Source organism: Erythrolamprus reginae, chromosome 1 (assembly GCF_031021105.1).
Source record: "Erythrolamprus reginae isolate rEryReg1 chromosome 1, rEryReg1.hap1, whole genome shotgun sequence".
Lineage (NCBI taxonomy): Eukaryota > Metazoa > Chordata > Lepidosauria > Squamata > Dipsadidae > Erythrolamprus > Erythrolamprus reginae.
In genome coordinates this window covers 158,288,580-158,314,038 of record NC_091950.1, presented here as the reverse complement: position 1 = coordinate 158,314,038, position 25,459 = coordinate 158,288,580, and the positions used below count along the sequence as shown (strand labels likewise).

The 25,459-nt window shown below is 41.8% G+C and overlaps 1 protein-coding gene across 2 annotated transcripts in view; it reads left to right on the top strand.

The window, feature by feature from the left end:
• SEMA5B (semaphorin 5B) overlaps positions 1–25,459 on the top strand; it is a 622,390-nt gene that overhangs the window by 190,764 nt on the left and 406,167 nt on the right. The window contains exon 4 of one of the 2 annotated variants that reach the window (XM_070730229.1): positions 13,214–13,281. The exons of the other annotated variant lie outside the window; for it this stretch is intronic. The gene's annotated coding sequence lies outside the window, so the exon portion shown is untranslated. The remainder of the gene's footprint in view (positions 1–13,213; positions 13,282–25,459) is intronic. 2 annotated transcript variants of the gene reach the window in all.

Here is a 25,459-nt window from a genome sequence, read left to right as displayed (position 1 = left end):
GATATAGCAGCTAGCCAGATGTTGCTAAAGTATAACTTCCATCAGCTCCCGCCAAAATGCTGAGGAATGTTGCAATTGAAATACATCTGAAAGCTGACAGATTCCCCATTCCCCAGCGCTGGAATAATAGAATGAAAATAATATCGTGCTAAATGGCCTAACTCATTTAAAAACATGTTTTCTTTTTTTTAAAAAAAATCTGTGACACCTAGTAACATGTGGTATTCCCTACATGCAAGTTTGTTAGTAGATATCATGTGATGGAAAGAGCTGCAGCTAAATCTTAATTATTGCTGCAGATGAAAACTAAAGTAGATAAAATACGTTGTAAGTATTTGCAAGTACTTGAAAATAAATTTTGCATGTTGTTTTGAATCTATATTTTGTTTGGTATGTTTAAATCTGTAATACCTATCTTGTGTTTATTTACTGTTACAATACTCTGATTTCAGTATGTCAAAATTCATTTTTCATGTTTGTTTTCCTTGATGACTAATCTCACTTTTAGAATGATCTTGAAGGAACAATAAGCAGAATAATCCACTGTAATGAATACCTTAGTAATGAATATCCATATGGAGGCATCTTGGAAAGCGATTGTCTTCATTCTTTTTTTTTTAAAGTTTTCAGAAGGGAAGGCATTGTCCCAATGCACAGAGGCAATTTTTCTTTTCAATGGGTCCTGAAGCAGGTCTGAAAACCCCTGCTCTCCGAGGAACACTTTTCAAATGTTTACTTATTTCTTGATTCCTGATAGGCAACTTAGTTTTAAACAAAACAAATCTACCAAGCTGCTGCTTCTGAAAGTTTACATTCCTTTGAAAGGCTGTCTTTGGGAATTATTAGAGAAGCCTGTCCTTTTCTTTTTGTTTTTTAAAAGGATGGTATATACGCTTTCTGTTTTTTAGATTTCTATCTGATCATTTAGGGAAACTCTTTAAGAGCCTGTAAAACGCTTTAAACTAAAGAAAAGAAGCAATGTAACTATCAATTGAGCGTTAAATTTGGGCTTGGGAAGAATTCAAGTCCAATTTAACTATGGAGCTTTCAGTGTGACTTTGGACCTATCACTTTCTCCCACCTTCATCCTTGAAGATTCAATTCAATTTCAATTTATTAGATTTGTATGCCGCCCCTCTCCGAAGACTCCATGAATTCTCCATGGAGAAAAATGCATGATAATTTTATTTATTTACTTAAATTTCAAATTTTTAATTGCACATCTCCCTCAGAGGGGGACTAAAATTCAGGCTTGGATATAAAATAGAAAATGTGGCAATATCCAAGATGTCACTTTGGAAAGGACTTCAAGTATGTTATACAGTAAGACCTCACCTATCGCGGGTGTTACGTTCCAGACCCGGCCGCTATAGGTGAAATCCGCGATGGGGAATTTATCGACTGATAGTACTTATTAAAGTATTTATATTGTAATTGTTTGGTAAGTTTTCATTGTTTTAAGTGTTTATAAACCCTTCCCACACAGTATTTATTTTAGATACAGTATTTAAATACAGTATTTAAAATTTTAGATATTTTTTTTTTTAAAAAAACCCTGCCGATCGAGTTCCGTGGGCTGTTTAAATCTGCCGATCGACTTCCTCAGAAACCGGCGAACCAGCGAAGATCCGCGAATGATTTTTCTCATTAATATTTCTTGAAAACCCGCAATGAAGTGAAGCCGCAGTAGGTGAAGCGCGATATAGCGAGGGACTACTGTATACACAATTCCAACATTTAGTGTGGTTTTTATCACAATTGTTCTTAGCTTCCTACTTCACATTTCATCTGGACAGATTGGAATTGTAAAAAATGATTTTTCAGATGGAAATCATCACTCAATCCTACATCAAAAATGGTGACACTATGGCTTCTAGACATATTTGGCTTCCCAAGCCAACTCACGAAGCCTGAAAGAGATTCTGAGCATGACCTATCCTCTTCCCGTGTCCATCATTTATAGAGAGAGCTATGCTTGCAAGCACCTCATTTGGTGTGCCTCCAATTGTGGCTCAATTACAGCATTGGTGAAAAAGGCCCAGTGACAAAAAAAAAAGTACAAAAGTTAAAATAGATTCTTGTTATTTAGATCCCATAAGTTCCACTTGAAAGTGCTATCAGCCATCTTTCCAAGCATTTTCAGAAAATCATAAGGATGGCATTTGGTGAGCTGCCATCACTTTTCTCTGAATTCTACACAGCCTGAGGGGATATACAACTGCTAAATCAACAAATATAAGAAAGATTTGGAGAAAATAATAGTAGTTTTCAAGAGACAGAGATTGTTTCATGTGAGAAAATATGGGATGTACATTTTTCAATTTGTAATTATAGTTTTCCCTAATTTGGCCAAAATGAGATCTTTGAAAACTGCTGTAGATAAATAGAAAAACTATTTATGGTTCTATGATTCCTATTTCTCCCTTTTTATTTTTATTTTAAATCAGATGTGTTTAGTAGTATGAAACTGTCACTTATCCACTCTTTGGGGAATTTCTATAGCAAAATGACAGAATGTAAGTGGAGTTGATTAACTGAGGGGAAGGTTCTTAACGAGAAAAAATATATAAAGTGTAAGGAGGTTATCTGACACTTTATTTTGCAATATGATGAAGTGAGATTTATCTCCTTTGCCATTGTCTGTTACTAATGTTGAATTTTCATTAATAGCTATGAAAATGGCAATTTTACTGCCATAAAGCTAGCTCATTATTAATGCTATAAATGATTTGACAGAATATTTATTCACTTATTATTGTTATCGATAATATATATTCAACACATATATTTTATAATAACAAAAATAATCCTATATATAAAATTGTGTATAATGTTATATACAAATATATAAATATATTTGTAATTCTGCACCAATAATTTTATCTTATTACCTTTTGGTATATCCAGCTAGTTTGTTTGTACATAGTCATCTATGGAGGTTTAATTCTACAAACGTGAGACGCAGACAAATTTCTTATTTCGCCAAAGAGGTATTTGAAAAATAAACAAATTGTCATTTATAGCTTGATACCTCATATTTTTGAGGCTTTTATCAATTTGGGAATGGTTGGAAGATTTTTCCTTCAGGACTAAAATGTGTCTGCCTCAATGGCATTGTAATTGTTTGAGTAATCGAATTTGCCTTTAAAAAAGGAAGACTTTCCCCCTGCTTACCGCATCCCTTCTAGCCAAATATAACTTGAGTGATTTATGTGGACAAAACAACTCTGGATCTCATTCAATCCCATCATCAGTTTTAATCTAGCTGTCTAATAAGCAGCCGGCAAGAGTGTTGTAGCTCTCTCCTCCCTCTTCTGAGATTATTTTTTCTCCAGATGGTTTGGCACATTATCCAACATGATGACAACATCTTTCCATTTCTCATCACTTCTGTTGTAAAAAAAAAAAGTGTCTTTTTTTTTCTTTGTGGAAAGTGTTACAAAAGAAAGGCATTTGGGGAGCCAAACCTTTCTTGAGGCTTTCATTGGTATCTAAGGAACCATTTCAGTTACGCAGGCTGGAAAACAAGGGCTTTTGTCAACTTATGTTTTATTCAAAGATGCCCACCCAATTCATGAAAAGTCCTGTAGAGTTAATAATAAAAGGTGACTGGGCACCCGGTAATGAAATGACATGTCTGGTTTTTGATGGGAAGGAGATGGGTAGAATTGGCTAATTTGCACATTGTCTGGATATATCTGCTATGCTATATTGCTTCAAAAACAAATTAGAATATACTATGTTTATTTAAAATCTCATGCTCTTTAAACTGATCAGAAAAGCATATAGGTTGTTTTTTGAAAAATAGTTACATTCCAGAAAACACCACTATCAATACAATACAAAAGAACCAATAAAATTTCAGTGCCCGGAATTTCTTGTGTTAGCATAGCTATCCTGGACCTTTTAATTCATTAGTTCAGTGGCCACTCAACCTTTTGAACATCAGTGACGGGTTCTGTGGAGAGAGGTTTTTCTGCAGATTGGAGGGAACCTGGTTTTGTGCCTGCATCTCTCAGATGGGGCTTTGCTTGTTTGTGTGGCCCACTTGCTGGCATGCCATCTGGCGGTGCCAGTCCACAGACCCGGGTTTGGGACCCCTGCATTAATTCTTTCATTTATTCAATTTTATATACACCCAATGTCCCAAGTTTTTGAGTAACACGAAAAACAAGAAAACGATTGGATAATAAGAAGCCAGGAGAAAATATATTTGATTATAATGGTGCAAGCGGTTGAACTACGGTATGAAATTGTCAGTTGTTCATGATAAACAGATGCCACAAGTATGCCTGGAACTCTATTTCATTGCTATAGCCCAAGTAATGGAATCTTAGAACATTGTCAGCAGTATCTCTCCTGCTTATATCCAAGAAATATTTAAGACATAGACAATTTCAAGTTTCAAGTTTTATTGGATTTATATGCCGCCCCTCTCTGAAAACTCGGGGCGGCTAACAACAATCAAAATTTAAATTTCTTTATAATGCTCTTTTCCTGTTCTGGTCTTAAGTATTGTTTTTCTAATTGCTAATGACAAAGGTAATCTGGTCTGACACCATGTAGGCCTTTATAGGTCATAACCAACACTTTGAATTGCGTCCAGAAACCAATCGGCAGCCAATGCAGTCCGCAGAGTGCTGGAGAAATATGGGTATGCCTTGAAATGCCCATAACCGCTTGTGCATTCTGGATGATTTGAAGTTGCCAAACACTCTTCAGAGGTCGCCCCATGTAGAGAGGATTACAGTACCTCAAGGTGATAGGGGCATGAGTGACTATGAGTGATAATTTGTGACAAATAATCTGCCTGGTTCCTGTTTAAGGATGGCAACAGGAACAACGCCAGAAATGCCATCACTAAATGACATGGTCTCATGACATTGTACTTCACAACCATATTGTTTAACAATGACAATTCCGCATTCAGTTGCCATTGTAAGCCAAGTATGACCTGTGTGCAGAAACCAGAGCAGCCCTCTCCTTTCAAAAGGTTGATCAGGATTTTAATCCCTTCCTCCGTAATAACTGGTTTTCTGACTTTTGCTTTTCTCATTGCAGCATTATATTTTTGGCATTCTGATTATGTGTGTTGAGGATTATGTACTGTAGTCCATTTTATATTGTGTTGACCCCCCTCTCCAAATAATGCATGAGTAGAATAATTTACTTTGTTGGCATTAGGAAGAGTAGGCGTAATACATACTATTTTCCTGGCTATTTTTGTATTTTAAATCTTCGGTAATGACGCATCTGAGTCCCAGATGTTTTAATCTTTATTAAAGATGTGTTCACACTTTGCAAGAATCTTTTAAAAGCAAAGAGTGAAGTATTGTATAAGGCATTCAAATGGATATGCATTTCTTGATCTGGTACTTCCTGCAGCTGGGTGTAGAGCTTAATCACTGTACCAACAGAGTTATATTTCTTTCATGAAAGGGCAAATTAAACAGCCTCGTGATCTGGCTAAGCATTTGAACAGCTGATTTCTGTTTATGCTAGGTTCTAATGAAAATCCTTGAGACTTCAGGCGCATAAGAATTTCACCAGGTACAGCTTTCCTCAGCCCTGCATGACCTGTTGAAATTCCCTCTTTATTCAGTCATTAAGCATACCGAATATTTCCCTTTCATGAAGCTGTAGGAGAAATATATAAATGGATTTGGAATGTCCTGAGATTAAGAGTGGGTCACAAGCTTGCAAGTGGTTATTTTAAAAGCAGGCCCTGAGCCTGGGAAGGTTGAAAGTAATTTGCTCTATGATTTATTACTATCAAGTACTTAACCTGGAGCTCTCCTTTACAACAGTGGGGAAAGTTTAATGTAGTACATTAAAGTGATTTTTCCAGGAACTGAGCAGTGTGCAAAACTTTGCTTGTTATTCAACATGAACTTTCTATTTGTTTGCACGTATAAGTCAAAGTGTTGAGGCAGGTCAGTAAGTCTGATTCCAGAATGGCAGGAACAACCACTTCTCCAGTGCGATGCTAAGGAGAGTCCAGGGATGGGTTAATTTCCTCGGTTGCCATGGGGATTAAGTTAATTAATTAATTAATTAAACACCCCCTCTCTGCTCCTATGAGTTTGAAAACTGTGTTGATTCTCAGTTGGTACAAAGAGGGACGTGTTTTCTGAGTTCTGATACCTTGCAGTGCTGAACTTCTTGCTTGGACTCTTCTGATTTTAAGGGTTTGGATTTGCTGCTGGTGTGTGTGCAGGTTACCCGGTATGCTGGCAAGAATTGCCACCGCCTATCAGCTGAGGTAGCCAGAGTCCCTGCCTTGAGGGGTTATATATTCTAGCAGAGTGGCAGTAGGCAGAGACAAGTCCTCTCCATTTTTCCTGGCTTGCTCACAAATGAGCTTTGTGCTCTCTGAAGATCAGCTTTTTTTCTTTTTCAAATGGAGCAATCTGTCTGCTCGTTTAGGCTCTGGGGCTGATGGCAGCCATTTTTAACTGCATCAGAGCCAATTTCGTCATTCTCCTCTGCGAGCTGCTTGTTGCCGGGCAGATTCCTCCTGGTGGCCATTTTGTTTGGCCATTCTGGCAGGCTTTGACTTCCTTTTAGTGATTGCAGCCATTTTGTTCCCACCTTTCTGATTGGAAAGCTGATCTTTTACTAGTTGCTGTTTTTGTACTTGCTTGTTACAGCCGCTTACCACTTTGCCTACTATACTAATTGCCTTTAATGTGTACTATTCCCAGGAATCTGGGGACAGGGTTTCTCATATACTTACCCAGATTTCTGATAGGAGTCCTTGCACCAGGGCACTTCTCCTCCTTGCCTAGGGGTGTAGTCCTTGGAATATCAATGGCTGTTACTGGGCTCCCTTGATTTTACCTTGTCTGAAAAATCTGCTCAGGGTCAAGTACTCCTCTCCATCTCACTCCAAAAAAGCCACAGCCAAACAACAGATCTCTTCCAAGGATAGGGTTGCTAAGTAAAAAGCCTCCCAAACTACTGAAAAACAGGTATCTGTAGCAGCATCAAAGGATGCTGAGAAGAGACTTGGGGTATTAGAAAAGCAGTTTGCCAAGGCCCAGAAGCAAGCAAAGGTGCCCACAGCAGCAGGCATCCCAACAGTTGCCTTCACAGTTATTACAATCCCCTGAGGCTTTGCCTTCTTTTTCTCAAGTGGCTCCTCAGGCTCCATTGGCATCTCATTTGGTGGATGCAGGAATGGAATTTCAAAGGGATTGGTCACCTGATAGGCCATGGCTTTACAAGGCATGGGGCAAGAGGACCTCCAATTGACTGGGGAGTCAGGTGACGTGGCTCCAGGACCTCTTTCCACTCAAGTGCCTCCCTCAACATTCACCCATACTACTGTGGGGCTTCATCCATCAGATGTGCAAGATATGATTGCCAATGCCTACTCCCAAGGGATTGCTGTTGGCATTCAGCAGTGGCAGCCCTGCCAGGTAAATCTGGCTCAATTACAGGAAGTTTGATCCAGTATTGGTGATGCTTATTCACATTACTCCTCTGGCATCAGTGAAGCTTTCTTTAGAAGTGAAGGCAGCATCACTGATGAGGATTTATTAGATTATGAAGGTCTAACCTCTTACCAGCCAGTCTTTACAGGCCTCTTTAAACAGGCTGTCTTTAAAATACCCCTGTATAAAGCTAAACTTACAGCAAACATAGGCATGTCCTCTATATCCTCAACTTATCCAGCTGCAGGATTGTTCTTGGAGCCTGAGTGAGAAGCTGATGTTATTCCTTCTTCTCAGCTGTTTGTCAATGCCATTAAGAGGTCCTGAGATCATCCATCTGCTGCCACTGGTCCTACTTTGATTGAACGCAAATTCTATGGCATTGGGCCAGGAGTGGAGAAGCTGTTAGAGCATCCATCTGTGACACTTCCTGTTGCAATCTGATGTCCTTGACTGTATTTCTCTCGGATGTGTCAGAGGGCCTTAAGCCTGATGACTGTAAGGTTGAAAACATGCTGCATAAGTCACACTCGGCGGCTGCTTGGCCGGTTAGGGCAGCTACAGCTTTGACATTCTTTATCAGAACATCTAATATGTGGCTTAGGGAGATGCAGTCTAGATTGCGTCTGGAGGACTTTCGCCTAAGTCATAAATGTTGAATAAATTGTTGGCAGTGATGGAATTTTCTATAGATGCGATGCTAAACTATGCAAAATTTGCATCCCAGGCAATGTCAGCTGGGGTCATGTCTTGCTGCCTACTTTGGCTTTGCCACTGGCAGGCGGATATGCACTCTAAATGGCACTTGATGGCTGTTCCCTTTACAAGAAAGAGATTGTTTGGAGAATCTTTAGACTCCATTCTAGTAGAAGACAGGAAGAAGAGGAAGTTCCTGCCCCTGGTTCATAGATGGGCAGACCGTCACCCTGCCCCATTTTATCACAGGCAGTCCTTTTGGGCTGACTCTTTCTTTGGAGGCCCCCAATTTCAAAGGTCATATTTCCAGGAGTAAGACAAATCTCAGGACAGATCTGCTTCCTGACCATCTGGCATTTGAAGGGGACCTTCTCCTAGATGACAAATTCTCTGATGAGTTAATCATCACTTCCCGTCATGACTCCACCAAGCACATCTACAACACAACCTGGTCAGCCTATTGCAAATTTTGTGTCTTGTTCCATTGGGCCTCCTGTCCATGTCGATTCCACAAATTTTGGACTTCTTACAGGTGGAGTTTAAGAAGGTTTTGGCTTCTAACGTGCTCCACCATCAGGCTGCAGCCTTGTCAAAGGTTCTATGCCTCGACAACCTATGCTCTCTGTGCTGTCATCCCACTGTCTCCTCCCTGTTTCTGAGAGGACCCAATAATTTAAGACCCCAGGTGGTCCATAGATATCCTTCCTATGATCTTTTGCTGATCCTGCATACTTTCACATCTTCTTCCTTTGAGCCATTGAAGATGGTTTCTCTCCAGTTCCTGACCTTCAAGACAGCTTTTTTGATTGCCATTACCTCGACCAGGAGGTTTCTAAGTTGGCCGCAATCACGGTTCACCAAGGCCTTTGCCATTTTCACCCAGATACAGGCATCCTAAATACCTAAAGTGAATTCCTGGTTCCATCAGGCCCAGAAGGGGATCCTTCCAGACTTTTGCCCTAACCTGAGACATCTGTAGGAACATTGCTGGCATACAATGGATGTTCGGAGGGCTCTATAGATCTATATCTGCTGGACGGCTTCTTTCTGGAAGACCAAGGTGTTGTTTATCTCTTTCCAGGCAGCCTCCATGAGTCGTAAGATCATGCCCCAAACTATCAGCTGATGGCTGAAGGCCTGCATCATCTATTATTATTATTATTATTATTATTATTATTATTATTATTATTAATTAAATTTGTATGCCGCCCCTCTCCGTAGACTCGGGGCGGCTCACAGCTATAGTGAACACAATGTAAAATACAAATCTAATATTTAAAAACTAAAAAGCCCATAATTAAAAAACATACATACAACATACCATATCTAGACCTATGAGGGCCAGTCCCAGCCCGCCCCCATTTGGATAACAGCACATTCCACCCATAGCACAGCCACTTCAGTGGCTTGGGTCACTCGCATCCATTGGAGAAATCTGTTGGGCAGGTACTTGACTGATTCCTTTGCCATTTGTCAAACACTACAAACTAGATATGTTTGCTTCAGTTGAGGCGGATTTTGAAAGATGGGTTCTTCAGACAGTCTGCTCCACTTCTGCTGGTGAGCTTTCTTTCACCCTCAGGACTTAAGCTTGGGTATAGCCCATTGCTTGGACTCTCCTTAGCAGCACACAGGAGAAGTGATATTGGCTTACCTGATTGGTCTTCTTTGTGCACTGCAGGGAGAGTCCAAACCTGACCGAGGTTTGGTCCAGGGTCACTGGTTTTCTGATCTCTTTGTTCTGACTTGGGTGGAGCTACACACCTTTGTTTAAAAACTGAAACATCACAGCAGAGCAGAAAGGGCGTATTTAATTAATTAATTAACTCAGTCCCCATAGCAACTGAGGAAGTTAACCCATTGCTTGGACTCTCTTCACAGTGCACAGAGAAGACCATTCAGGTAAGTCAACATCACTTTATGAGAAAAAGATGTATTTACCTTACATTTTATTTCAGTTAGTCTAACATTTATATTGCTGCCCAGCTTACACCAAACTCTAGATCAGTGATGGCAAATCTTTTTTTCCTTGGGTGCTGAAAGAGCATGTGCTTATGCTATCATGCATGCGCAAGTGCCCACACCCATAATTCAATGCATGGGGAGGGCAAAAACAGCTTCTATCTCCCTCTGGAGGCCTTCTGGAGGCTGGAAATGGCATGTTTCCCAAGTTCTGGTGGGCCCAGTAGACTCCTGTTTCACCCTCCCCTGGCTTCAAAGGCTTCCCTGGAGCCGTGGGAGAGTAAAAACGCCCTCCGCCATCCCCCAGAGGCTTTCTAGAACCCAAAAACGCCCTCCCAGTGCCTCTGTACAAGCAAAAAATCAGCTGGCTGGCACACACATGCACGTTGGAGCTGAGCTAGAGCAACGGCTCACATGGTATCATATAAGGCCCCATGTGCCATAAGTTCGCCATCACTGCTCTAGATTTCTCACAGCCTAGATTTTTGATAGTGATTGCTTTAAAAAAATCATTAATATTCTATATCTGTCTGAGAGCATATAGCTGCATTTATACACAACTTGTGAAGCTGTAAGAGAATGGGTGCTTGAGCCTTGAGACTTTTGCCTTGGGCTCCACTCAAGTTAATTTTAGAATGACAGTTTTTTACATTCAGTTTTACCCTTTAGACATTAATTTGTGTCATCTCTTCAGTCTGTCATTTCTTTTCAAGATGGTTATCACTGTGACAATGCAGTGGAAAGTTTTTTCGAGCACTTCAGAGAAGACAGAAGAGTAGGGAAAGGACACACACTTTCACTAACGCTCTTCCAGTTTGGGTGCTTCAGAATCCAATCCCCTTGATAGACCTTCTGCCATAGACTGTTTATTTGGTGTGGGTAGAAAAATAGCACATTGGGGATCTAAATGGATGAAAACAAATCTTTCTATCATGCATATTTTCTATGGGAGAGGAAGCTTTGGATATGGAATAGCATTCAGCCCCTCTTCCTAGTTATTTAAGCATGGTAATACTTGGGGAAAAAATGAAACGGCGAGATTTCTTGCGCTGCAAGGCAGGCTATATTTGTTTCTTTAGTGGTCATTAGAGAGTTTCAGATTTTTCTCAGATTTGTTTATTTTTTTAAAAAGTATTTGCCAAGTGCTTTGAATCATGTTGAGAACACAAGGAACTTCAGAATGAGCTGTGTTTGATTGAGTTGGATTGAATACAAAGGTCACATATGTTTCTGTTTCCTGAGTGGAGGAAGATAGCTCTCTAAGAATTTAGTGCTGGGAATGAATGTGCATGTTAACTAATTCCTATGTTTCTTGCAGAGCAACTCACAATATATAATTGCCATTTGGTATGCATTAAATAATTTGCTTGCTGTATGTTAGAGTAGCAGGCTCCCAAATGAATGGAGCCAGTTTCTTTGGGATTATTCTCCACAAACCACTTGCTTTAATAAGTCTGAATTTATCTTGTCCTCCTTTGATGTGAGCAGCCTTTTGGGGGTTAGTGATTGTGCTTAACATCCTTGGAAAGGCCACAGTGGGTATCTGATTATACAAAATGGATGGGATTATGAGATCTGTTTGACTAGGGGCTAGATGTCTTTTTTTCTCCTTCTGGAGTTTAGGGTTGTTATTTAAAATATGTTAAGTCTTTTTTAAAGACTGGTGTTATAGTTATTGTGTATTTCTTGCCTTTTCTATAGAGCCATGCTTTCAGGCTTGAGGACTTGTGGCCATAGGGTAATGGGAAGAAATACAAACAAATAAAAAAGGTTCTCTTCTCAATCCTAGTTAAACCCTAGTTAAATGTTCAGTTAGTAAAATCATATGCCAAGGAAAAGGAAAGACTCTTCCATCCAATCAATAGAAAAATTCACAGTTTCATGGCAATATAAAGCTATCAACTCAATCAAAAGTAGATTCTATAGGCAGATAGTATCATTTGGCACTGGGATGTCTCTGAATCTTCATAATGGTGGAGATTTTAAAAATGTTGAATAGAAAAAATTCTGATTTTATATTTAGATTTAAATATTGGAGAAATCAAGATCCAGTTCTGCTGATATTTGATATATTGAGCCGCTCCGAGTCCTCAGAGAGGGGCGGCATACAGATATAATAAATTATTATTATTGTTATTGCTATTATTATTATTATTATTATTATTATTATTATTATTATGCTGGATTTCGTATTTCATCACCAGTCGGGTGCTTCCCAAGCATCTAGGACTGTGTGATGTAGTGGCAAATTATGTTTTCCGATCCCAGTAAAGCGGCCTTTTGCAATTGACAGATGGAGATTTTGTTAATTCTGATGGTTTTCAAATGTCCGCTGAGATCCTTTGGCACTGCGCCCAGGGTGCCAAGTACCACTGGGACCACTTTCACTGGCTTATGCCAGAATCATTGCCGCTCGATTTTTAGATCTTCGTATTTCACTATTTTCTCTAGCTGCTTCTCCTCAATTCTGCTGTCCCCTGGGATTGCGATGTCGATGATCCATATTTTCTTTTTCTCCACAATCAGGATGTCTGGTGTGTAATGCTTCAGAATTTAGTCAGTCGGAAGTCGGAAGTCCCACAATAGTTTTGCTTGCTCATTTTCTACCACTTTTTCGGGCTTATGATCCCACCAGTTCTTTGCCTCTGGTAAATGGTAGTTCCGGCACAAGTTCCAGTGGATCATCTGCACCACAGCATTGTGTCTATGCTTGTAGTCAGTCTGTGCGATCTTTTTGCAGGAGCTGAGTATGTGATCGATTGTTTCATCTGTTTCTTTACAGAGTCTGCACTTTGGATCATCTGTTGATTTTTCAATTCTGGCTTTGACAGCATTTATTCTAATGGCCTGTTCTTGTGCAGCCAGTATTAGCCCTTCTGTCTCCTTTTTGAGAGTTCCACTTGTAAGCCAGGACCAAGTCTTTATCCATTTTGCCTTTAATCTTCTCCCAGAACTGGCCATGTAATGCTTTGTTCCACCAGCGGTCCATACGACATTGAGTTACAGTTGTTGTTGTTGTTGTTGTTGTTGTTGTTGTTGTTGTTGTTGTTATTATTATTATTATTATTATTATTGATTAGGTCCCAGCACACGCTTCATAGTGGTTGCTTTTCTTGCAGGCAGCAACAAGATTACAACAATAGACCATGGACTTCAACATGAGACCATGGTGATGCAGCAGCAGTGAGTATGTTCAGATCAGCTTTTCATTTTTTAAAAAAATTAAAACCTGTGATAACACTCTTTTTTAGCCTGTTGTCATTCACTCTTTTGACTTCACCTGCGTCTGGATGGCACTTTTCCCACGGGTTATTTAGTACAGTAGTATGACATTTCTAACAGCTTTGTCAGGGGTTGGGGGAATAAAGGAGAAAAGGCTGGTTTGACCTGAAATTACGGGTGTATTTTTAGTGTCTATGATCATGCAGGACACAGCAAAAAAAAACAAAAAACAAAAACAAACCAGCAGCAGTTACAGACGCATATCACAAAAGTAAGAACTGAATTCGTGCTGGTTATAATGCTGACATTCCTTCCAGGGATGGGCTGCTGGGGGTTTGCAAGGATTTGGAAGAACCTCTAGCTAAAATTTTGTGTAGTTTGGAGAACACCCATAATCCCACTTCTGGTTGGCCCCATCCACCCCACCCTGCCCCTCTCAGGAGTCCCCATGCATTTTGGATGCAAGTAAGTGCAGGGTGTGTGCGAAGGTTCGAGAAGGTCACAAATGGGCCCATTTTCAGCCTCCAGAGAATCTCCGGAGCTGAAGAAGCCATTTTTGCCCTCCCGGAGGCTTGGAGAAAGTCATCAGAGCCCGGGGAGGCTGACTAGGCTATGCCTACCATAGCCATGCCCACCCAGCAACCAGGCAGAGAACTCCTTGCTAAATTTTTTGAAGCCCACTATGGCTTAATAAAGACATAGTGTTGCATTAACATGACCATACTGTAAGTCAGAACATTGAAACTGCATCAGTGACAATGTTAGATTTATCTTACAGGAGGTAGGCAAAATATCAGTTGATTTTTTAAAAATGTGGACTTTTTTTGGGGGGGCAGAGCAGTTCACTATATTACTTTTGGGCTAAGAGACACAGCTGGGCATTGGTGAAAGTCCTACAGTATTTTCCTGGGAGGAACAAGTATTTTGGATAGCTTTTGATTATAAGCACTTTCATAAGCAAAAGGATCTAATCTCTGGTTGAAGACTTTCTTTAAGAGGTTATAGCAATTTTTCTTTCTTTCTTTACTCCCTGTCTCTTCCTCCCCCTTGGCTTTTGCAGATCAGTCTGTGAGAAGTTTAGTTAGAACCTCTTGGTGACCGAAGGTCTACTAAGTTTGCTCTAGCTTCATGTCATTTCTGCCAATCCCAGCAATCTGCCAATTGTTATTACATTTGGCAAACCTTTCAGCTATGAGCCATCTGCCACTTTTCCAGAGGTTCTGCTTATTTGCATCCTTCCTCCAAGTGCATTTGGGACTTGGATTGGACTTGATGACTGGTTGACATCTGCTGTTGGTTTAATTCAGAAAGCTGTGGCTGCTTGGATTTGCTGCAGGTTTTGCAGCTGACCTCAGTCACCAGATGCCTGCTGTTTTTGCCTTTTCTGCAGGTTAAGCTGCTTCTTACAAGGTGTAAATATCAGTCTTGTCTCCAATTTACCCAAATCATTAGTGCTTCCTCCAATCCTAGATTTGAGATTTCTGGTCAGGCTGTTTTCCTGGGACCATTGTGCAGATCTGCGTGTGGTCTCTTATTAAGGAAAAAAGTACCACAAACTTTTGAACAGCTGGAAAATTTATACAAGTACTTGTGGCAGACTCCATAAGTATTTTATGAACAAAAGGGAAGGTCCTGGTCCTGACTTTACTACATCAGCACAAGGATGGGACTGAAGCTTTTTTGGGGGGGAGGTGTTGTCACTGATGGCCTGCTACTGGAACAGAAGGGTGCTATGTTCCGGTAGCGATTTTTGGGATGCATGTGTAGCTGCACACCTCCGATGCACACACACACACTCCTGCATGAAATTTGGCTTCTGTGCATACGCAGCAAGTGAAATCTCATGTGCGAGTGAGATTTCAGTGATTTTCCCCATTTGTTTGTTTGTTTGACTTCTATGCTGCCCAGTCCTGAAAGACTCAGGGCAGCTTACAACAGTATAAAATACAAAACAATAAAAAGAAGTCAAATATAAAACTAAGTTATAAAACCATTAATTAAAACCCAAATAACATAAAAACTAATCCAACATGTATACTAAATTTTTGCACAGAAGCAAAAATATAGGTAAAAATCATCTAACTCTTGCATGAAATAAAACTCTGAGGCTAGAAGTTCCTCAAAGTTCCAATTTATTAGACAAGCCATGTTAGCACATCTGGGAAAATCTGAATATGAAAGTTTCCAGGGTTTCCCCATCCAGTTAAAAGTTCACAACCCTGCCCCACACCCACAAGCTCATCACATGGTCCAATCAAATCTTCACACTCAACTGGATACAGTCTCCACACTGGTGCAGGCATTTGTCTTTGAGTAAAGAATTTTGTGATGACTAAGTATCTACTACAACAACAAAAAAACCCTCTCCCAATTTCCCAGGCTAAAATATGTGGCAGTTGGAGCAAACAGAAATGCACAGCCGGCGCCTTAATACGCTGGCCGAAATTGCCCCCGGAGCTGGGTGATGCTGCTGTGAGCTCTGTTGAGCTCCAAACTTCCGGTTTCTGGCAAAACTGGAAGTTCGGCTTTTGGCAGTGTGCCAAGGTGGTGCGCTGCGTCCTGGGCTTCGGGGGAGGTCCTAGACTGCCCTATTTAAGGGCGATCCGAAGCGGAACTCCTCCTTTTCCCTCAGGCATCCTGAAGTGAACACCCGCCTGCCCTCCTCTATCATGCAGTGTGCCTGGAAGGAGTCACTTCGGGGCCGAATAGGAATTTTTGGTGGCCTACCCTACAGGGGCAGCCATTTTTTCGCCTATTCCATACTGACGGTAAGAATGGACTGGTTAGGGGGTGCGGCGCTAGATAGATATACATTCGATCAATTTGGCTTCCCTCTGGTCACTGGGGTTGGCAGGTTAGGGGCGGAAATGGGCAGTAGGAGCAACTGCGCGTTCTCCTTTTGGGCATCTTTTCGAAAGATGATGGACCGCCTCTCTCCATGAACTATAGGTGCATACAACTTTGGGGATTGGAGAGAGGATGCCCATGGGACTCACCGGATCCAATTTCCCTCAGGGATTGGAGGGTGAGCTCCTCCCACATGCTTAAGGGCGTGGCTCAGATCCAGGTGAAGGTGGCTATCTTTACCTGGTTCAGCAAGGAGTTATGCCCAAGAGTCGCCTAGAAAGGGTTTTGATAGGAATTTCCGCCCCATTAGTTTTTGGCCTCTGCAGGTCCTTTGTTTACTGTTGAATTGAAATTATTTAAATTAACATTATTTAAATTAATGTTATTTAAATTTATGCTAATTTAATAAAGTGACCCTATATTTAAATCCATACACTGTCTCAGCATCTTTACTCCGCATCCGGGGCACATAATGGCTTCCAAAACTGACAATAGGGTAAAGAGAAACAAGTCATTCACAATTCTGTGATTTGCACTCAGAAAAATAAATAGTATTCTGGGAATTCCTGCTGCTTCTGTTCTTGATGTTACCTACATTAATGGTTGATTGATTTTTTTTCTTGAAACAGCATAGAAAACTCATCAAATCTGCCCTCTAAGTTTTTAAATAATTCTTTTCTTGTTGGATGATGGGTATAAGTTTATCCCAAGGTGTTTAAACTCAGTTACAGATGAGTGATGTAGTGATGATTGACTACCTCAGGTCAATCTTGAACTTGGTGGATTGGCATATATAATTTTTATATTATTTTATTGCAAGCGAAGTAACTTACAGTATTTCAATGTGCTTCCATTAATTGCTTCCCTTTTCTGGAGGAGGTTTGAAATAGATACAGTGGAACCCCGACATACAACATTAATTGGTTCCGGAAGGAACCTCGTATGTCGAAGAGCTCGTAGGTCGAAGCATTGTTTCCCATAGGAAACAATGCAAAAGTGATTAATGCGTGCAAGCGCGAGGGCTGAGGGGAAAAGACGTCGGCTGAAGGGTGACCGGTGCTTCGGAGCTGGCATGGGGGGGCTTTCCATGCCGGCTACGATCTTTTTAAACAGACTCGCCGATTCTCTGCTCACTCCGGGTGAGCGGAGAATCGGCGTGTCTGTTTAAAAAGATCGCAACCGGCACGGGGGGATGTTCCATGCCGGTTGCGATCTTTTTAAACAGACTCGCCGATTCTCTGCTCACTCCGGGTGAGCGGAGAATCGGCGTGTCTGTTTAAAAAGATCGCAACCGGCACGGGGGGATGTTCCATGCCGGTTGCGATCTTTTTAAACAGAAGCGCCGATTCTCCGCTCACTCCGGGTGAGCGGAGAATCGGCGTGTCTGTTTAAAAAGATCGCAACCGGCACGGGGGGATGTTCCATGCCGGTTGCGATCTTTTTAAACAGAAGCGCCGATTCTCCGCTTTTAGCAGTGAGCGGAGAATCGGCGCTTCTGTTTAAAAAGATCGCAACCGGCATGGAACATCCCCCCGTGCCGGTTGCGATCTTTTTAAACAGACACGCCGATTCTCCGCTCACTGCTAAAAGCGGAGAATCGGCGCTTCTGTTTACAAAGATCGCAACCGGCATGGAACATCCCCCCGTGCCGGTTGCGATCTTTTTAAACAGACACGCCGATTCTCCGCTCACTGCTAAAAGCGGAGAATCGGCGCTTCTGTTTAAAAAGATCGCAACCGGCATGGAACATCCCCCCGTGCCGGTTGCGATCTTTTTAAACAGACACGCCGATTCTCCGCTCACTGCTAAAAGCGGAGAATCGGCGCTTCTGTTTACAAAGATCGCAACCGGCATGGAACATCCCCCCGTGCCGGTTGCGATCTTTTTAAACAGACACGCCGATTCTCCGCTCACTGCTAAAAGCGGAGAATCGGCGCTTCTGTTTACAAAGATCGCAACCGGCATGGAACATCCCCCCGTGCCGGTTGCGATCTTTTTAAACAGACACGCCGATTCTCCGCTCACTGCTAAAAGCGGAGAATCGGCGCTTCTGTTTACAAAGATCGCAACCGGCATGGAACATCCCCCCGTGCCGGTTGCGATCTTTTTAAACAGACACGCCGATTCTCCGCTCACTGCTAAAAGCGGAGAATCGGCGCTTCTGTTTAAAAAGATCGCAACCGGCATGGAACATCCCCCCGTGCCGGTTGCGATCTTTTTAAACAGACACGCCGATTCTCCGCTCACTGCTAAAAGCGGAGAATCGGCGCTTCTGTTTACAAAGATCGCAACCGGCATGGAACATCCCCCCGTGCCGGTTGCGATCTTTTTAAACAGACACGCCGATTCTCCGCTCACTGCTAAAAGCGGAGAATCGGCGCTTCTGTTTACAAAGATCGCAACCGGCATGGAACATCCCCCCGTGCCGGTTGCGATCTTTTTAAACAGACACGCCGATTCTCCGCTCACTGCTAAAAGCGGAGAATCGGCGCTTCTGTTTAAAAAGATCGCAGCCGGCATGGAACATCCCCCCGTGCCGGTTGCGATCTTTTAAAACAGACACGCCGATTCTCCGCTCACTGCTAAAAGCGGAGAATCGGCGCTTCTGTTTACAAAGATCGCAACCGGCATGGGACATCCCCCCGTGCCGGTTGCGATCTTTTTAAACAGACAAGCCGATTCTCCGCTCACTGCTAAAAGCGGAGAATCGGCGCTTCTGTTTACAAAGATCGCAACCGGCATGGAACATCCCCCCGTGCCTGTTGCGATCTTTTTAAACAGACACGCCGATTCTCCGCTCACTGCTAAAAGCGGAGAATCGGCGCTTCTGTTTACAAAGATCGCAACCGGCATGGAACATCCCCCCGTGCCGGTTGCGATCTTTTTAAACAGACACGCCGATTCTCCGCTCACTGCTAAAAGCGGAGAATCGGCGCTTCTGTTTACAAAGATCGCAACCGGCATGGAACATCCCCCCGTGCCAGTTGCGATCTTTTTAAACAGACACGCCGATTCTCCGCTCACTGCTAAAAGCGGAGAATCGGCGCTTCTGTTTAAAAAGATCGCAGCCGGCATGGAACATCCCCCCGTGCCGGTTGCGATCTTTTTAAACAGAAGCGCCGATTCTCCGCTCACTGCTAAAAGCGGAGAATCGGCGCTTCTGTTTAAAAAGATCGCAGCCGGCATGGAACATCCCCCCGTGCCGGTTGCGATCTTTTTAAACAGACACGCCGATTCTCCGCTCACTGCTAAAAGCGGAGAATCGGCGCTTCTGTTTACAAAGATCGCAACCGGCATGGAACATCCCCCCGTGCCGGTTGCGATCTTTTTAAACAGACACGCCGATTCTCCGCTCACTGCTAAAAGCGGAGAATCGGCGCTTCTGTTTACAAAGATCGCAACCGGCATGGAACATCCCCCCGTGCCGGTTGCGATCTTTTTAAACAGACACGCCGATTCTCCGCTCACTGCTAAAAGCGGAGAATAGGCGCTTCTGTTTACAAAGATCGCAACCGGCATGGAACATCCCCCCGTGCCGGTTGCGATCTTTTTAAACAGACACGCCGATTCTCCGCTCACCCGGAGTGAGCGGAGAATCGGCGAGTCTGTTTAAAAAGATCGTAGCCGGCATGGAAAGCCCCCCCCATGCCGGCTCCGAAGCACCGGGCACCCCTCAGCCGACGGAGTGAGCGGAGAATTGGCGCGCCTGTCTGAAAAGATCGCTGCCGGTCCGGTGGGGAGCCCAGGTTGCTCGGAGGTTGCTGCAAAACTCCACCAGACCGGCGGCGATCTTTTCAGACAGGCGCGCTTTCTCGAAAGGGCGGAGAAAGCCCTCTCTCGCAGCCTCCTGGCTGGGAGCACTTTCGCTGCGAGAGAGGGCTCCGTCCCTTTCGGGAAAGCCCTCTCTCGCAGCGAAAGTGCTCCCAGCCAGGGAGAGCGTTCAGATCCCCCCACCCCCAGCAGAAAGCATTCAGATCCCCCCACCCCCAACAGAAGCCAAGGACTCACCAAGCGAGGAGAAGAGCCAGGCTGGTTTGCTTTGCTTCCTTCCCCTGCAGAGCCGAATAAAGCGTCACGCCCCCCTGACACTTTTGGCGGCAAAAGAGCCCAGCGTCGCTTGGGAAGCCGCCGAAAGCGTCAGAGGGGCGGGACACTTTATTCGGCTCTGCAGGGGAAGGAAGCAAAGCAAGCCAGCCCGGCTCTTCTCAGCTCGTATCCCGAATGTGAGCTCGGGAGTCGAGCAAAAATTTCTCTACTCTCCCAGCTCGTATCTCGAGTAGCTCGTAAGTAGAGCTGCTCGTATGTCGGGGTTCCACTGTATTGGAAAGACCAATGCGTGCAAATTATGGACTGTTTTTCCAGTAAGTAATAATATTTTAAGATGACTCTGTGTTTCCATTAGAATAACTCATTATTTTAATGAAGATGATAATAGAAACCCCCCCCCCAATAATTTCAATGAATAGTGGCTAGGATTGAGCTATGCATGATTCTCCTCACTTCCTACTGCTTATTTTCTCTTCCACTTTCTCTTCCTCCTTCTAGCTGCCACCTTCTAACTGTCATCTAATTTAAAGGAACCCAGTGTCACTCCATTCTTATTAATGAATCAACTTCAAGTTTCCATTTCTCAAATTTCAGGGTCCCATCCCTCCCATATCCTATTAGAGATTACCCCCCCCCTTTTTTTGAAGCACAGTCTTCATTTCTGGGTTCTCTTACTCTATGTTATTCAATGAACTCATTCTAAGTGCTGCTGCTATAGGATCTATTTCTGTTTACTACTTTTATTATGGTACTTCTCTATAAACGGACTAAAATTGCTTAATGTTGTCTGCACTTGTTATTTTGGAGGGGAGGCAAAGGCTGTAAATGGAAGATAGTTCACAAGTTGCCTGGTTGCATGGGCCTACTGGTAAAGTCCTTCAGCAAAGTTTTAATAACTTTCCTTAGCCCTATAACAACTTCTTATCTGTATTAGATTTTGAAGGGCAGTTTAGCTTCTTGAGAATTCTGGTTCATTTCCTTTGACTTTAATTGATGTTTATTCTTAATTTTCAGGCTATTGACAAATAATTACCTGTCTAATTTTATGTGTGTAGATGATTATATATTGAGCCCAGTTGGCCATCTGGTACGCATTATTATGCTGCTTACTTAATATACTTATTGGATCTCTATTCTGTTTGGTCAGTCAGTAGCCTGTAATGAAAAACGCATCGATTTCACCTTTTTATTTCAAGAGCAATTGATGACTTTTCTCAGACACTATCAGATAATTTAATCAGCAGCTGTTGAAAACTCTTTTAATCAATGGATGGGAACATTTTCCTTGAGAGAAAGTTTATATGGGAAAATAACAGACTAGGGGGTTAATCGATTAAAAAAAAAAAAAAAACCTATATCATGGCTGGACCTTTTTGTGAGTAATTGGGAACCTTTGCCAACTTTTTCCATTCCTCCCCACCACAAAGTAAATCAGTTGCTCAACCATTTAATAAACTATAATTATGAAGATTTCTGCAACAGTAGCAGCATCTATAGCAAATTACAATGACACCAGAAGGGTGACTCACATACGTGAGATCTCCATGCAAATGCTACCCTAATTTGTATCCCAACATCTGATGCAAATCGGGAAGCCATGTCATTAGCGTAATGATATCGCCCTTCACGATTTACCTTTGGCTCCCTTCCCTCCTAGGCCCCTATGCTCTGCAGGTGCACTATATTCATAGAGTGTTTGTTGTTTGAAATAAAAAATTTAGAACATTCATTCAGATTGATGGAGTTATACCTAGGAAGAGTTGGGGCCTTGTGTTGTTATTCTTGTTTCATAGAAATGGAACTGCTGCTTCTGGGAATGAATGGCCTGCGTCTCCATCTGTCAGGTCCCCTATTTGTAACAATAGAGAACAAGTTGGGGGACATACAGAAGTTTGCATTTATCTTAGTTTCCTCCATGTGTTGAAGAAAGGCTCTTCATTGAATGTATTAAATTATTAATTCTAGGAGGCTTTCCTAATATGGTATATGAAGATCAGCTCAGGATCCTAAATGTTTGAGTTGTGAAAATAAATCTAGAGGATAATCATTCATGGAGGAAGAACAAGGATATTTTTTTACCAGCTTTGACTTGATTTGTTTTTTTACCCATATTGTTTATATTAATCATCAACAAATACCTTATTGGGCTTCTTTATTGCAGAGAGGGTAAATGTTACTACTTGCAATAGATATTTACAGATATTTACTGACCCCTCACATCCTGGACACAAACTGTTTCAACTCCTACCCTCAAAACGTCGCTACAGAGCACTGCACACCAAGACAACTAGACACAAGAACAGTTTTTTTCCGAACGCCATCACTCTACTAAACAAATAATTCCCTCAACATTGTCAGACTTTCTACTAAATCTGCACTTCTATTCTACTACTTTTTCCCATCATTCCTATCACCCATTTCCTCCCATGTTGACTGTATGACTGTAACTTGTTGCTTATATTGCTTCTTCATTGCTTATTTGACCCCTATGACAATCATTAAGTGTTGTACCACATGATTCTTGACAAATGTATATTTTATTTTATGTACGCTGAGAGCATATGCACCAAGACAAATTCCTTGTGTGTTCAATCACACTTGGCCAATACAATTCTATTCTATTCTATTCTATTCTATTCTATTCTATTCTATTCTATTCTATATAGCCTGCCTAATTCCTAGTAAATTCTGGATGAATGCAAGGAGAAACTAGCTAGAGAACACTTACTTAGATTTGTAATGTTTGGAAGTTAACAGGGTCAGGGCTTGTATGGATACCTTTTAAAAAAAAATCAGAATCTTCATCTCAGCAGGAATCTATTTTTGTTAGGGCACCTACAGTAGAAGATGAATTAAGATTCTGGATAATTATATGGGGAGAAGGATCCTTGAAATATCCTATCTGTAGGCCTTTTAAAGTTTAATTGCTAGTGTATGGAATCATGTCTAGAATTAGTTTGAAAATTACTACTTAACCACTTAACTGTTTTGATTTGAAACAGACATTTCTATTTTTTTCCCCTAAGAAAGTCCACATCTAACAACACGCTGACAACATCATTGTTGTAATCCAAGGAAAAGTAATCAGAAGTCTGATAATTCTGATTTTTGTCCTGTTAACATTGTAGCTATTGTAAGCTAAAGAAAATCCTCCATGCCCTCAGGAATAAGAGTTTTCCTCTAGGGGGCTTTGAAGATCTGGCTGATCTCCCAGACCCAGAAAAAATTGCTGGACTGAGGTTGGCATATTTCCAAACAAGGCACTGGGCCACAGGCTTTTATGGAAATCCATAGAATCCTTCTGAGGCCTACAGGCATTCTTAAAGATAGATATAATGTTTTACAGAATGTCAACTTTCATTTATTCTTTTAAAAAATAATAATTCAATTCCCCTTTGAATAATTTTCATTTTTAATAACTAAATAAAAGTGTTGGTGGGTATATTGGTTATATTCAGATGGTTATCACTCAGTCTTGGGGTCACATTCCAATTAATTAGTGTAGCTTTATTCTGGTGGGACCTCATTGTCAGTCCTCTATATCAGTGATTTTCAACCTTTTTTGAGCTGCGGCACATTTTTTACATATACAAAATCATGGGGCACATTGAGTAGGGGGGAGTGGGGGGGCCTAAAAAAGTTTAGACAAAAAAATTCTCTCTCTCTCTCTCTCTTCCTCCCTTTCGCTCTATTTCTCTCCCTCTTTCTCTCTCTCCCTTCCTTCCTCTCTCTCTCCATCCCTGTTTCTTTCTCTCTTCCTTCCTCTCTTTTTTGCTCTCTTTCTATCTCTCCCTCCTTCCCTGCCTTTCTTTCTCTCTCTCTCTATCTCTTGCTTTCTTTCTTTCTCTCTCTTTCTCTCTCTTTCTCTTTCTGTCTCTTTCCCTCTTTCTTTCTTTCTCTCTCTCTCTCGCTTTCTTTCTTTCTCTCTCTTGCTGAGCTTCACGGCACACCTGACCATGTCTCGCGGCACACTAGTGTGCCACGGCACACTGGTTGAAAAACACTGCTCTATATAACTCTGAGAAGAACTTCGAAGACAGGAACTGGGAGAAGATGATTCTGAAAGTCTTAGTGACCTTTCTGACATGGCATGCTTAATTTGTGATACATTAGCCTGCTTCCCTCCTTGTAAAGTTGTTCTTGAGAAGAGAAGGTTCCCTCTCCTCTGGAACATTTGTAAGCAGCTTCTGAATGTTTGGCCATTGCTCATTTTCATTATTTTAATTCTTAATCCAATTCAGTGGGTAACAATTGATGTGTAGATAGATTAGGAAGGGCCAGGTTGTTGACAGCATTTTCTTTTATTGAAGTAGAATAGGAGTCTAAAAACCTGGCAACTTTAAGAGTTGTAGACTGGCTGAGGATGTCCACAAGTCCTATAGCTGTTGAGTTTAGAGACTCCTGTAGTAGAATCTAGAGCAGTGATGAAATAACCTTTTGGCTCAAGTCAGAAATGTCATGTTAAAAATTGAGAAAATGCCTAACTTGACTCTACTGCCCCCCCTACACACACACACACACACACACACACAGAGAGAGAGAGAGAGAGAGAGAGAGAGAGAGAGAGAGAATAAGAAAGTAATGGATTAAATTAACTCCTTTAAATTTATTATTTAATACATATTTGTCAATATTTTTTGAAATGCCTATCTGACCAATACATAAGGCCTGGAAACTTTGGAGAGTGTTCTTGTGTTCTTTGCAACCTCTGAAAAGAGGAGGAAAGTATGCCCCATTCCTGTGCATTTTTGGAGGCCACATGAGAGCAGGGTCCTCTCATGTGACTTGCAAAGGGTCTGGATGCCTAGCCTGTCACCAAAATGTATTGTACTGTGGCATAGGTTTGCAATCTAGAGTAAAATCTAAGACGTGAGCTAGCAGCTTCCCTCCAGATAAGTGATATGTTACTTCAATATTATCCAGCAAAGTACAGGTAGTCCTTGACTTAGCAACCATTGCTTTAGTGAATGTTCAAAGTTACAACAGCACTGAAAAAAGTGACTTGTGACCTTTTATCACACTTAGAACTATTGCAGCATTTCATGGTCATGTGATCAAAATTTAGACATAACTGGTTTCTATTTATGATGATTGCAACATCCCAGTGTCATGTGATCATCTTTTGTGACCTCTGACAAGTAAAGTTAATGGAGAAGCCAGATTGACTTAATAACTATGTTACTAATTAAACAAATGCAGTTCACTTTGGCTAGAAAAGTCATAAAGGGAGGCAAAAATCACTTAACAAG